The 14,979-nt window shown below is 45.0% G+C and overlaps 1 protein-coding gene and 1 long non-coding RNA gene across 4 annotated transcripts in view; one reads left to right on the forward strand and one right to left on the reverse strand.

The window, feature by feature from the left end:
- Positions 1 to 3,770, reverse strand: part of NR2C2 (nuclear receptor subfamily 2 group C member 2) — a 94,792-nt gene extending 91,022 nt beyond the window's left edge. For 2 of the 3 annotated variants that reach the window (XM_078442734.2, XM_078442732.2), the window contains exon 1: positions 3,473 to 3,768. The gene's annotated coding sequence lies outside the window, so the exon portion shown is untranslated. Of the gene's footprint in view, positions 1 to 3,472 lie in introns of all 3 variants that reach the window. The other variant, XR_013554109.2, reaches the window with a different exon arrangement.
- Positions 3,107 to 14,979, forward strand: part of LOC132678878 (uncharacterized) — a 34,202-nt gene continuing 22,329 nt past the window's right edge. The window contains exon 1 of the long non-coding RNA XR_013554110.2: positions 3,107 to 3,365. This is a non-coding gene — a long non-coding RNA (uncharacterized LOC132678878). The remainder of the gene's footprint in view (positions 3,366 to 14,979) is intronic.

The following is a 14,979-nucleotide window of genomic DNA, read 5'->3' on the forward strand; positions in this document are numbered from 1 at the left end:
TTCTTTTCTGTTCTCTGATCCCCTGTGATAGAGAAATGACATTATATTTGGGCTATTTACTTATTAATGAGTTTCATATGAGCTCATTAATGTTCATGAGATTTAACTTATAACTATTAAATTATCAACTTCTTGTTTTAAAAAGATAAACACAAATCAACACCTAAGTGGGTAAAAAGGGATTAATCTGGGTTATTTTACCCATATTTACATCTCTAGGCAGTGCCGTATCTGTGAGGGACCAATTCCTAAATTCATCCAAATACCACAACAGACATTTTATTGTTGGCACTGCTATCTGAATTGCCAAGCAAGCACATATAAAAAGGCACCATTTAAGAGCAGCAACTTAGTTATCTGTGATATCAAAAGTTATCAACAATTCATTCACTCAACAAATAGTACCAGATACTCTGCTAAGTGCTGGGAATATAAAGGTGAGTAAAATGATTCCTGTTGTCACAAAGTTTACAGTATGGTAAGGGGAACAGACATCAATCAATCATAACAGTGTGTAATTAAAAAGTGAGATACAAGGAAAAAGAACACAGTGTAAAGTAATAGAATCTGATCTAGACAAATAGTGGGCAACAGAGAGGGCTTCCCTGAGGAAGTGATGCTTGAGCTGAGATCTGCAGGGGACTGGAGGATGGGAGGTATGTGGAGGAAAGGGCAGGCATGTGAAAGTCTGAAGTGAAGGGAAGAGCACGTGAAACGACCTGGGGTAAAGGTAAGCCACACCGTTAAGGAAGCTGAAAGCAGGCCACCGTGTTTAGTGCACAGGGAGCTAGGGATACAGAGATAAGAAGTAAGTCTTAGAAAGTTCTTAAAATAGGAAGCAGGAAAATGGTGTACCATAACATGGGTTCTAGTGGGGCTTGAACAATGTAAAGCCTGTAAAAGAGATTTGTAAATTGTAAAGCACCCCATACTTTCATTAGTACTATTTAGTTCCTCTACTTTGTTTTCTAAATAAACTTTTGGTCTGGATGCCAGGTGCCAGCCAAAAGGAAAAGAGCTAAAACTAATTCTAACCCAGTGTTTTGCCCCTATACCACACTGCATAAAAATTTCACTGTTTATATCACTTAACTAGTCTAAGGTCTTTACCCAACAGCTAGTGCTTCATAATGACAACCCCAATTACCGGTATTTACTATGTGCTAGGCAATTTTCTAAGTTCTTTATTTATATTAACTCATTTAATCCCCAATTCTAAAAAGAAGGCTCTACTGCTGTCCAGATGAAAACACTGAGGCTCAAAAAGTTAAGGAAGTTATCCAAAGTCAGACAGCTGGTAAATGTTGACAGTTAACTACAACAGTATTTAGCTTCCGTTTGAAACATTTTATGTGTGTGTGTATATGTGTGTGCATATATACACGCAGAGGAGAGAACAGAACTCACATGTATAGAAACACATTCACATAATTGACCCAGATCAGTGTCCTAGTCACCTAGTGCCTGAGGTATTAGTGGCACGTGGCAAATACTTTATGAACTGAAGATGGGTATGAGAGACTAACAAAAGATTTGAATCTAGAAGTGATTTTGAAGCCTTCCCCCCACACCCCAGTCACGTATTCATTAGTAATTCATTTGATGGCTGTATTTTGTCTCTTTAAAAAAAATTTTTTTTTTTTTTTTTTTTTTTTTTGAGACAGGGAGAGTGAGCAGGGGGAGGGGCGTGAGGTAGAGAATCTGAAGCAGGCTCCACACTGTCAGCCGGGAGCCCAATGCGTGGCTGGAACCCACAAACCGCGCCATCATGACCCCAGCCGAAACCAACAGACGCTTAACCGAGCCACCCAGGCCCTATTAAATTGAAGATGTATCTACATTACCTTTGTTACAGTTCACAGACTTTAGCCTGGAGGTCAGTGGGATAATGGAAAGGACAGAGAACTAGTTCGAACCACTCTCCAGCCACAACTGGCCTATTCAATCACGCCAGGGACACTTTCCCTCCTGGGCCTTTACACTTGCTGTTCACTCTCTCTTAACACTGTTTCTCCCTTGGGTTCCTCCGCTCAAACATCACCACCTCATAAAAGACCTTCCCTAATCTAATCTAACTTAAATTAGTCTCATCAGACCTTTAATACATCACTCAGTTTAATTTCATTTCTTTCATGAAATTGACCACTCTTTAATCATCTCTTTAATGTCCACTCACCCCGCTCCCCAATTCTAGCAAGGCAAGAGCTTTGTCTAGCTGGTTCTCTGGATGTATCCTCCAGTGAACCAAACTAGGCAAATAAGTATTTAATTCACGAATTAGAATTACCTCAGATTTACCTCTGTTCTGTCAAGCCCTCAATGCCCTTAAGCTTTTCATTTCCCAATGGCTCTACATCCTACTTTCAACAGGAACACCATTTTTACATTACTTTGCCGTTCACAAAGTAGTCTGGACTCCATTTTCTGAGCAGAGACCCTCAACCGATCTTGAGAAGGGAGGGATAGCCTGGCAAAAACCACCATTCTCCCCATTTTACAGTCCAGGAAATTGAGCCTCAGAAGGGATTCAACCGCAGCCATGCCGAAAACACGGGAAAGAGCCCTGCAGGATGTACAGGTTCCGAAAAGCCTTTCCCGCAAGCCAGCGCCGTGGATTCTAGATACTTCATCACCTTTATTACTATTGTTCTACGGTACTCATTCTGGACGCATTCCACGGCTAGGGAACGTGCGCCAAACCCTTCGCCGCGTCCCGGAGCGCCCCAGACTCTTAACCTAGGCCGCGCCCCCGCGCGCCCCGCCCCCGGCCCCGCCCCCACCGCCCCAGCCTCACGCCGCGTCGCGGCCTCTGCTCCCGCCCCGCCAGGGCTCCCGCGCCCCGCGGGGACCGCCCCTCCCGTCCTAGCCAATCAGCAGAGCTCGGGGGGCGGGGCCACAGGACCCATCCCTCCTATCTGGGCACCAGTTGGTCGGGCCAGCCATCGCTCATGAAGTCGCGCCCCGCACCCGCCTCCCTCCTTTTCCTCCACCCTCCCTTCAGAAAAAACGGCGGTTGGGCCGCGGCGGTCTCCAACGGCGGGCGGGAAGCGGAGGGGCGAGGAGCCGGGGAACTAGGGAAGGAGGGACTGCAGGGAGGAGGAGGATGAAAGGGAGGAGGAGGGGAGCCCGGCCCAGCCGGAGCCATCTCCAACGAGAACAAAATGGCGGCGCTGGCGGAGGGCCAGCTGTGAGGCGGGGCCGCGGCCATTCCCCCTCCGCCCCCACCCTCGCGCCGGCCGGGCCGGTCAGGGGGAGCCCGCTCGCTTCGCCCGGCCGCGGGCGGGGAGGGGAGGGGAGCGGCCCGGCCCACTATGCAAAGCGTCCGGCGCCGCCGCCGCCGCCGCCGCCGCCGCCCCGTGGCAAAGGTAAAAGGGTCGGGTTCAGCCGCCGTCGCGGCGGCTCCATGTCCGCGCGCCAGGCCCGCCCCCTCTGCCGCTGGCCCGAGCCCGCCCCGGCCCCTTTTCAATTTTACCTCAGGATTTGGCGCCAAAGCGGCCTCGAAGCAGGTCCCGTGTCTGCGGCGGACGGCCCCCGACGCGGAGGGCAGGGCGCGGGGAGGCCGGGCTCCCGGCGTTGGCGGATGGCGGGAGCCCGGGGGCCGCGGGCTCGCGGGGCAGCAGGCGAGAGAAGAGACGCCGAGGTGGGAGCGGGGGCGGCGGGGGCGGGCCCGGGGGCGCCGCCGGGGTCGCGGGGAAGGGGGGGTTTGTTATTGTTTTTGTCAGTGAAAGGTCAGAGTTCGTGACCCCGGTGCCGCCGCCGCCGCCGCCCGCGCGCTGGTAGGAGGAGGGCGAATGTTCTTCTTCCTCTTCCCAGCGCCAGCCTCGCCGCGGCCGCGGGGGGCGGGCGAGCACGCGATTGGCTGAGACGCGCGCGCGCACCGGAACGCCGCGGCCGGCGCTGGTCCATCCGGCCCCTCGGTGGCCCGCGGGCCCGGCGGCGGGCGGGCGCTGGGGTCAGGGCGGTCGGCCTGGGGCCGCCGCCCCGGACTCGGCTGGCGTAGCCGCCAGACGAAATTTAAATGGCGCGGCCGCTTCTGTTTCCAGGGCAAAGGGCCGGTTGGGCATGTTAAAACCTAGGAGTGCCGGGCACCGTTATTCGGGTGCAGGCCCTCCCCTCCTGGGGGACCGAGAGCTTCGCGAGGCTAGGTGGGGACAGTTTTCTCCCTGTGACATTCTCCATCCTGGCCTCCCGCCGAGCTGAAGTTTCTGTGTTTGTTGATTGAAGAAGCAGTCACAGCAGAGAGCCTGTAGGTTAAAAGTGGCTGGTTTATTGGTGGGTATTGGATTGTTTGTGCCCTACACGTTACTGATGGTTTTTATTTAGGTTTTAAAGGTCGCCAGCTTCTGGCAGTACTAGGTATTGAAATCGTCCAAAACCTGTTATTAATGGTCTTTTAGCGAACATGTGACCCAAAGCTTGTTAAGTCTTTTCCTGTCTTCCCGTGATTTGGAACTAGTAAACAGTGATACGTAAGTGTATATAAAACAACGCTTTGCGAAAATTGCTTAAATATATAAAGAAAAGTGCTTCTCTTGACCTTGGGAATTTAGGGTTGTGGGTTTTCTTTAGATGTTTCTCTCTTTTCAAGTTGTGGTTTTTGACTTGCTTGAGAAGGTATCCTAGATGCCCTGAAATTTTTTGGCTAGACTCTCCTTGATTATCATGCTTTGTAGGAGAAAGATCCTCTGGTAATTGATTTTTCTTTTTTTCACTTTTCTTGTTTGTTCCGAATAGGTACCGATCCCAAGATGGAAGGATTAACGTTTTTTCTTAAACATTTGCACTTTGATCAGGCTGACCCCAACTTTTGAGTATTTTGTCCGTAATTTCTGTTTTATAAGAAATGCTTTAAATGCACTTATTTTTTTCTTCTCCCAAGTTCTCAACTCAAGAAGAAGTAAGTGGGGAAGGGAGTTAAGTTTGTAATGTCCTGGTGAATCACACAGACCCTGAAACTGGAAGGGGCCTCAGGAACTCAGGAACTGCCAGTCCTCTGGCAGGAAGATTTTACAGGAGAGGCGGGTCAAGTGATGTGGGTATGGCAACATGCTATTTTGATGGTAAATCCTTATAAACGTGAACTGCTTTTATAATTGTGTGCTTGCAAAAATTGATTTTTTAATGTTAAATAATGCTTTTAGATACTGTGTAAAAATTCACACATCAGTTGAGTTTTGGGGTTTTTTTGTTTGTTTTTGCAAGCATATTACAGTTGCACTAGTTTTGAGGTAAATACTAAACAATCATTACTGTTTCTATAATGGCCTATAATTTTCTAATTTTCTTCACTTAATACCCAGCAGTACTGTGAACAAGCACAGTTATTTTACTGAGGTGAAGGAACTGAGGGCCAGGTAAGGTAAGCAACCTGCCAGATGTTACGGGTGCAATAAGGGAAGCTAGGACTCTTACCTAGTCCTTTGACCTTAAGGCTTATGCTATAAAACCATGCTGCATCAGTTCGGCCTGTTGGTAATAGCATTCAGTAAATGTTCACTTAAAAGCTAGTTGTTTAGGGGTGCCTGGGTGGCTCAGTCGGTTAAGCATCCGACTTCAGCTCAGGTCATGATCTCACAGCCTGTGTCTCCCTCTTTCTCTGCCCCTCCCCTGTTCATGCTCTGTCTCTCTCTCTCTCAAAAATAAACATTAAAAAAAATTAAAAGCTAGTTGTTTAATATTAAAAGTGTATAGAAAGGGTTCATAATCTCGAGCACTTTTTCTTCCCCTTAAAACAGATGTACACCTGCACAGATTGCAAACAATATATGCAGGTAACAGGCCTCTGCAAGCTGAGGTCAGTGCTGCCATAGTGCCATTTTTTTTTGCTCCATTGTGTTTTCACTAGAACGCCTTTTAGTGTTTTAAGTGGCTTTAATCACAAATATTCAAGTTGTACTATATTACTTATATGTTTTTTTGACTGTCTATTAATAAGTATCCACATTTGCATTAACAGTGATTTTATATTGTTTTATATGCCTTTCAAGGGTTCTTGGCTGGGGGTGTACTTCAGAACTGCCAAGCCCTCGGTGATTGTGAAGCAGTAAGCTTTGGGTGGGGCCTGGCATCAGCACTTCTGAATATCACATAGAATTTTTTTTTTTTTTTTTTTTTTTTGCATCACATAGAATTCTGTACCTACCGGCCTGAACCACTGATCTAATTCCAAAAATGTGTGGCAAAAATAACAAGACAGAACTTTTTGTTTCACTTTTTGACATGCAGCTTTTTTAAAAAACCGATTGATCACGACTGAAGGGGTCTTGACAGGAGTGATGGTCTGTCTGGCAGTACCTAGCTGTTGTGTGTGTAGCATCTTGGCAACTACCCAGACTGTAAGCCCTGTATCAAAATGTGTCTTATCCCTCTTATCTCAGCCCTTAACATAGTACAGTACCTAGTAAAGAGTTTGTATGAAGTTGGCATTTACTAAATCAGTGCTTTTCCCAGCAACAGTATATAGTGAACAGTATTCATACTGTCATCTTGCTTTTTGTTTGTTTAAAATTTTTTTAATGCTTCTTTATTTTTGAGAGGCAGAGCATGAGCAGGGGAGGGGCAGAGAGAGAAGGAGACAGAATCTGAAGCAGGCTCCAGGCTCTGAGCTGTCAGCACAGAAGTGGATGCAGGGCTTGAACTAACGAGCCCTGAGATCATGACCTGAGCTAAAGTCGGATGCTTAACTGACTGAGCTACCCAGGTGTCCCTGTTATGATCTTGCTTTTAAGATGAACTCAGTGAAAACAAAGTTTGGTGACTTACCTGAGCTGGGATGTGGGCCTGGGACTGTTGGCTCCTTACACAGTGCTGTAAGACCCAGGTATTCCTTCCACTGCCCTCTCTGTACCTCTGAGCAGGTCGTTTTTTCACACCACTTAACTAACTAGTATGTTCTTTAGTCAATCATTACGTAACTTGTCCGTGAGCTTCTTGAGAGCAGGAACTATACTATGCAGTTTCGTTTTGTACGTAGCCCAGAGTCAACATTTTTTTGCTAAGCTGGGTTATTTGAGATTTGCATTTAAATGATAAATGTCAAAACGAAATTTTGGTTAAACAGTAGTTGTAGATGTGCTTAATTTTTCAAGTTACTATTTTTTTTTTCAATATATGAAGTTTATTGTCAAATTGGTTTCCATACAACACCCAGTGCTCATCCCTTCAAGTTACTATTAAGCAAAGATTTTTTTTTTAACTTGTAAGGATACTGCTATTGTGGTAGTGTAAATGATGATTTTCCTTTTTATTTCAGACTGAGAAGGCTTAATAATCACCTTCATAAGTACTTACATCTTTGTGCCAACTTTTCTGTTAAAGCTTATTCTCTGTTACTGTGTGTACTAATTTATGAAACTTCTGTTTGTTATTTATATAATTATGACATGTTTATAAAATAAACTTTTAAACCTCATAATTCTTATTGGTCTTTTTTAAGAATGTGGAATCTAAACAGATGTAATCAATGAATACCAGATTGCATGTTCCTTATACTCACACATTATCCTGTTTAATCTTCAGAATAACTTTGTGAAGTGAATGGTATTGCCTTGTTTTTATAGCTGAAGAGGCTGAGGCCTTAAAGGGGAGCATGACTTCCCCAAAGTCACATGATTAGCAAGTGGTGGAACATTTATTCATAAGTTATTTCTGCTTATTTCTTCTCTTCTGTCCTTGAGGACTTTGAGAAGAAAACCGTCTTCACCCCACCACCATGATCTGTCAAAGTCAAGCTCTGTCACAATAGAAGGCTACTTGGAGAGGTCTCAGATTCTGTATACAGGGCTCTTGTTTTTTCCCAGAAAGAGAAAAGTGAGTGACCCTGTGGTGGACTGGGGAGACTGGAAAACAGGGACACTGCAAGTGAGTTCCTGAGCCTCTCCAGAACAGCTTTCACTGGGAGTTTTGCCCCTTTAGTTTCTATCCTGAGGCTTCCTGGGCCTTGAAGAGGTGTTGTTTCAAAGTTGTGTTTGGCTCAAATATCTTGGAGCATGACAGAAAATTAGATTATCTTAGGAAAGTGCACTTGCCCTTGGTCCCCTGTTTTAGAATGTGGATTGCTTGGAAGAATGTTTTTTAAGTTTGCCTGATTAGAAACTCTCAATCTTGAGGCTTGGGAGTTCTTTACAAGCCCAGCACCACCACAAGAATTAATCACTTGGGTCTAAGTCTAAACAGTGGCATTCCTTGAGTTTCTTAAAGAAGAGATTATTTTAGGGGCACCTGGGTGGCTCAGTCAGTTAAGCAGCTGAGTTGATTTTGGCCCAGGTCACGATCTCAACAATTCATGGGTGCGAGTCATGTATTGTGCTCCACCATGACCGTGCAGAGCCTGCTTGGGATTCTCTCTCTCCGTCATCCGCCGCGCCCCCCCCCCCCCCCCCGAAATAAATAAACTTAGAAAAAGGAGAGAGATTATTTCACCCCTACAGCCTCTTCACTACAGGCCAGAAAATGCAACTCAAAGCCAAAAGTCTTGGAAAAGCGGTTCCCTTCTGTGCTTTGCTTTGGATCCTGCCCTTCACCTTGGGGAGAGATAGGATGCTGCTATGAGGTTTCTGGCCTTGGGGAGGCTCTGGGTACATTGTCAAGACTGGGTATGCATAAATCCTTTTGGTTCTGTCCTCACATTTGGCCCCTCCTCCACTGTTCTCTAGTTTAGGTATTATTTCTGTCCCAGTGTCAGGGTTTCTTAACCTTCCAAACCAGTCTCCAGCTGCCCCCTCCCACCCAGCCTCCCTCTCTTACTCCCTCCTTTTCTTCCACTGCCTGTTCTGTAACAGCCATTTCTAGTGCTCTTCTATTAATAAAGTTCTTTAATGGCTCTTCATTGCTTAGGGCTGAAGTGAAAACTTCGATGCCTAAGGTGGGGACAGTGGGGGTTGGGTCTGGCAGGTATTCTAAAGGAGGTCAGTAAGCTGAGGTAAACCTCCATTAGTACAGTAAATGGTCATAGTGACACCCGGAGAGCTCACTGGACTTGAAGGGGTGGCCCCTTATCAGCACCTGCAATGCAGCCAAAGATGGGTTTTTTGAGAGAAGCCAGAAATCCAGATTTGTAAATGAAATCTCTTGACTTTCCAATACTGGCAATTTGCAAATTGTTTTTAAACTATGCAAGCCAAGCATCCTCTTTTAAACATGGTTCTGGGTCTCAGAACTAGTTTGGGACCTTTGACCAATCAGATAAAAATCTAAGCTGAGCCAGGGCCACTGAAAGTCCTTCACAGTGAGTCTTTTCAGCCCCTTACAGATTAGAGCATCATTCAAGGGTAGTCTTCCAATAAAAACACCTGAACTCAGAATTTTGATTCCTTCTGTTTGTTCAATAGAAGGAATACATTTTAATCTGTCATGGAAAGGGAATTTGGCAGGCAGGAGACAGAAGCCCATGTCTACAGATCGAATGCAGTGTGTTGTGTGTGTGTGTGTGTGTTGCAGGTGGAGGCATGTTCCTTTTGTAGTTCTCATTTTTCCAGAGCATAAATTTACTGTCTCCTGCCAGGGTGGGGAAGCAGAGTCATTTGTCTCTATTCAGTGGTATTAGGGTATTTGAGGGTCTCATGACTGCTTACAGAGACTTTCAGCTGATGCTCTTGTTACTCCCACTCTAGCCTTCCCAGACACCTGTGCCTTCAAATTCCCAAGCCTCTCCAGAGGGCCAGCCCTTATGTCTCACTGGGGTCCCTCCCTGAAGGCACTTTGGTATTTGTTTTCTCCTCTGCTAAGTCAGCTGCCACTATCCATGCATGTGACTTCCAAAAATGAGTTGACTATTTTGATACTCTCTGCCTTTTCTTGCATTTTCTTTGTCCTTTAGGTTACATCTTTTTACTCATTTACTGTCCTAGTAGGTTTTAGAAAGGAGCCAAGAAATGCATGTTTCCTGGTTATCACTGCATAACTAGTCACATCCAAACTCAAGGGCTTAAAAACCACTTTCTTAAATTACTATCTTGCAGTTGTGGGGGGCTCAGATAGGAGGTTCTCTCCTGAGGCCTCTTTTTTTTTTTTTTAAATTTTTTTTTTCAACGTTTTTAATTTATTTTTGGGACAGAGAGAGACAGAGCACGAACGGGGGAGGGGCAGAGAGAGAGGGAGACACAGAATCTGAAACAGGCTCCAGGCTCCGAGCCATCAGCCCAGAGCCTGACGCGGGGCTCGAACTCACGGACCGCGAGATCGTGACCTGGCTGAAGTCAGATGCTTAACCGACTGCGCCACCCAGGCGCCCCTCTCCTGAGGCCTCTTATAGTTGCAGTCAGAAAGTGGCTGGAGCTAAAGTCATCTGAAAGGCTTCCTAGTCTGTCTAGAGATTGATGCTGGTTGGCAGTGTGAACCCTGACATGTGACCTCTCTATGTGTCCTGGGCTTCCTCATAGCATGGTGGATGCATTCCAGGAGTGCACAAGAGAACAAAGTAGCTTTTTATAGAAGTCACTTCCTCTGCTACTCCTTGAGCCATCACACGGGTCTGCCCAGGTTCAAGGAGAAGGGATGTGCACTCCACTCCTTGATGGGAGGAGTATCAAATCCCATTGTAAGAACACGCAGGAGGGCATCTATTACAGCGGCCATCTTTGACAGAATAGACTCCATCTAACGTGGGAAGACCAGAGTGGTCTTTCTAACACAGCTGTTTCATCCTCCATTTTAAAGCATCTGAAAGACCCCTCTACCCCATCTAGAAACTATAGGATAGGTGCAATGGCTTTGAATGAACCGGTCACAAACAGCCCTTCATGTTTCATCTGTTTTTGTGATTTCCTCCCTGTATAATTCACTGTATAGTTCTGCACTCTCCCATTTCCTGAATATGCCACATGGTATCCTACTCATTCTCACACACTTTACTCATTCTGCTCCCTGCCTCCAGGGGCCTCTCTGACGCCCATCTCTGTGAGGCAAGTCCTCCTTTGTCCATTCACCTCCCCCCCACCTCCCAACTATTTCCTAATCTGCCTCAGGCACAATCCATCCTCTGTTATCCATTCCACCACAGTGTTATCCTTCTCATGCTTCCAGGACAGAGAATTAGAGTTTTTGTACCTGACTTCTCAGGTGGTTAGCTCCTGAAAGTAAATAACCATGTCTCTAGTGCTTAATACTGTGCCCAGTCTGGTGTCACTGTTAAAATAGCACCTGAATATTACAGGATTCCAAAGTCCCTTAGCATTCTCCTATATGCACAACATTCAGCTCTTGCTCTTCCTCTTCCAGCAGTCAACCAAAAATATCTAGTACCAAGAAACACAACCCCGATTATACTAACCTTTCTTTCCAGCTAATTAATCCTGGAAGTAAATATCATAATGTATTCTTGAGGCTCCAGGTTTGTTGAACAAATTTGATTTGTTCATAGATGTTTTGGTTATGACAGGTAATCAGCATTTCTCTGTATTAGGAAAGTCAATATTTATCAGTCAACTGCATATCAGAGTTTCAATCAGCGGAGTCAGTTTCCAGGATAACTGACCATCAATCATCTTTCAGCTGAGGAGGAGAGGTGCTGGCAGAGTACGGTGTACCCTGGATGTCTTGGCATGTTCCAGACTTGCCATTAACTGATTGTGGCACTTTAGATGAGATCCAATTCATGAGTCTGTTGGCTCCTAGGTCAGTTGAGGCCACCCTATCTGCCAGGGTGGGTAAGTGTGGAAGGAAGAATATGGAAGCACTGTTACAAGTGGTAAACTGAGGCATTCATGAAGCCTGCTGAACCTCAAAGCTCAAAACTCTTGGGTGAAGCCCTGAACTAAACACAAGAAACTTGAGATGTTTAATGCAGTATGTTAAATGTATTTAAAATTTTGAGATATGGTATTTAGCAAATGTTCTATCGTGATTTTTCCCCCCAAAGAGAGAACTTGTCAAGAAACACTATGTTGTATTCTCTATTAGAAGTTTTATCCCCATAGCTTCCCTAAATAGGAAAAAGATTATTCTCTTAAAGATTTTTTCACAAAGAAAGCTTAATAATGTCAAGGGACTTATCTGGAAAAAGGAAAGCTTTTTAAGAAATGTTGTTTAAAAGGCCATCTTCTTCACGGATTTTTGTCCGGAGGGGATGTTTCTGGTCCTAGGTAGCAAGGGATGGACTCACAGGATGACAGTGATATCTTGATAATTGTAAAAATGGAAGATCTTTATTGAGTAGGTGAAAGGTTGAGATTTAAGAGAAATTAGTCAAATTGCTACTGTGAAAACTAATGGTCATTTTCCACCTTGTCCCATAAAAAAAGATTCAGGGTCACACTGAGTGGTATTATAGCTGTATTTTAAAAAGAGCTGTCTAATTTTATGCCTGTAATAACTTCCATAATTATACATGTTGGAATAATCAAGTCTCATGCTTTGGGGTATAGCCAATTACTGTAGCTATCAAGAGGTAATTTATTTTTTCATGTATGTTCCTCACAGCAGGGCAGCTCCATTACACATTCATGAATTCTAGTGTGGCATTGTTAGGGGTTGTCAAGTACAGGGCACTGGATTTGAAGGGCCACAGATTTACTGGAGATGGCAATTCTTTTTTATTCTCATTTCCTTCTCATATCTGTTACTTAAAAGGAGTTCTTATGAACATATAGGCTTATTGCCTTATGCTTTACCACAAGACCAGTTTTTGGATACAGCTGTTGGATACAGCTGTTGGTGAACACATTAGAAATATGGCCAAATCCTTCCTTACTTTCCCTGAGTCCACCTTTGGAGAGAATGTGAATTGCACTTTTGAAGGTGAGGTCCTAATTTTGAAGAGAACTTGAGGTCATTTAGGGCAGTTCTCACTTGAGTGGGTAATCTTTACATAATAAACCAAAGTAGTAGTCACTGTTGAAAATAAGCTTTGGGAGCCCCTGGCATATAGAACTATTCTAAAGTTCTATAATATTTGCAACTCTTAGCTGATGGATAATTATTATAATTTACATATACCAATAAGAGGCATGTTACTTTACTTACAGGTATATGGTACCTTAATTGCTACCATATCCATTTCCTGATCAAAACTATTTCTGTAGGTTTACCATGAATTTTATACCTTCCCCCTTCTTGTAATATTTTTGAAGCATTCAAAAACTAAAACTGGCAACGACCTTACTTTTGAATATGTGTCTTTTGGTTCATTATATGTCTAACTGCAACTTTGTGCTCCTGACACTTTTAGGCTAGTGGTTTAAAAAAATTGTTGACTGTAATCTGTAAGTATGAATACATTTTACATCAGCAATCAGTAATATGATGTGTATGCACATACATGACTGAAACCACAATGTCATAAAATAGTCTTTAAGGATGATAGATATGCCCTGCTGTGTTCTCCTGTGCTGTCTTCAGTGTGCCTAGAGGGGGGGGGGGGGGGGGCGCTGGGAGAAGGGAGCTGGGTGTGACCCAATGCCATCGATTTCATAACCCACTCCTACAGTTAAAAAAAACAAGGCCAAAAAACTTGTTCACGGTACTTTTTTTTTTTTTCTCATTCTTTCTTAACACGGATTTTATTTTCTATGAGCCTCTCTTTCACTCTTGTGGAAATGCTGCATTTCTACTCCTGCTCTATTGTAACGGTACCCATGAAAGACCATCAAGAGAATGAGGCCTGTTGTCATTCTGTTGTGTCAACACAGGATGCCCTTTCCTATACAACCACCACCAGATTCTCTGTGTAAGGAAGAGAACTTGCTTCATGGCCCTGCACAGCCTTTGCATTATACTAATCCAAACTACACTCTTCTTTCCAAAAGATGTCATCCAAAGGGTGGACTTTATGGGTGGATCCTCAGCAGCCATCCACCCCTCAGCCCCCAGCTGACAGGTCTGTCCCTGTAAGTAGCTCAGGAAAGGGCAGGTGTAAGTGTGGACCTTGAAAGGCATGGAAGGCCTGCTGGGTTCTTCTAAGAAAAAGCTAGTGCAGGAACATGAGCCCCGCCTCCCTGGTGCCCATGAACAGGGAAACCTGTAACCCAGCCATCAGTGGCAGTCACTGATCAGTCTCTGGAGAACCAGCCCTGGAATCGGGCTGATACTGGACAACAGATTAGAGAAACCCAAAGAGCTTGGTTCTTAGGGACACTGTCTAATCCTCAAAGTGCCCTGCTTTTGGACTTCCTCTTGTAGAGTTAATTTCCTAGATGTTTAAACCAATTTGATGTTGGTTTCTTCTCACCTGCTGTTGAAAACAGACTTCTTAGTGTGGATACCTCTGTCCTCTCAACTGACTGTCAATGTGTGCAAGCACAAAAACTGCCACAATTATAGAAGTCACAAAGCACAGGCTGAATGAACTAACAGAATGTACAAGCATGTTGTTGACTGTCTTGTAGCCGAACAAACTCGGGCTCCAGCTTGGTCCTACCACTCCTAGCCCAGGTGGCCTCAGTCCCCATTTAGGGCTTCAGTGTTTAGTGATGACATTTACACAGTTGAACAGAAGGCTGGGCTGGATGAGGAAAAAACTCTGACCTTGTTACCCTGCAGTGGTGGTAGCAGGGCTGTCGGTGTCCTTGGCACTGGCCCCGTGGCATACACCCAAAGGCTGCCCTCGGTCCACACCCACACATGGGTCCAGGCTGCATCCAAGGGAGAATGAGTGGTCAGCTGATCTGTCAGCCTGACCACAATTCAAAGCCTACTTCTGATATGTGAAAGAATTATTACCAGGAGCCAGGAACTCAACCAATGTCCCTGGACACTTTGTTTCTAGTGGGCTTTGTATTAGTAATCATGAACAAGAATTCTACCTACTTACTAAGACAAATCCAGGCTGGAAAAACATTGCAGGGAAGGTGGGAAGCTGCTAGAAAGTAAGTGCCTGCTTTCAGTGCAACTCCAGTTTCATAAAATTTGATTCCCAGAAGCAGGCAGAGGCCAACCCTGTAAAGGTCTGTGTGTTTTTTTGACCCATGTATGAAGAATTCAGGGAGAGGTCATTCAAAACAAATGGGGGGGGGGTGGTGACCAAAGGGGCCCAGCCTGCCTGCG

This window comes from Panthera onca, chromosome A2 (assembly GCF_046562875.1).
Source record: "Panthera onca isolate mPanOnc1 chromosome A2, mPanOnc1 haplotype 2, whole genome shotgun sequence".
Lineage (NCBI taxonomy): Eukaryota > Metazoa > Chordata > Mammalia > Carnivora > Felidae > Panthera > Panthera onca.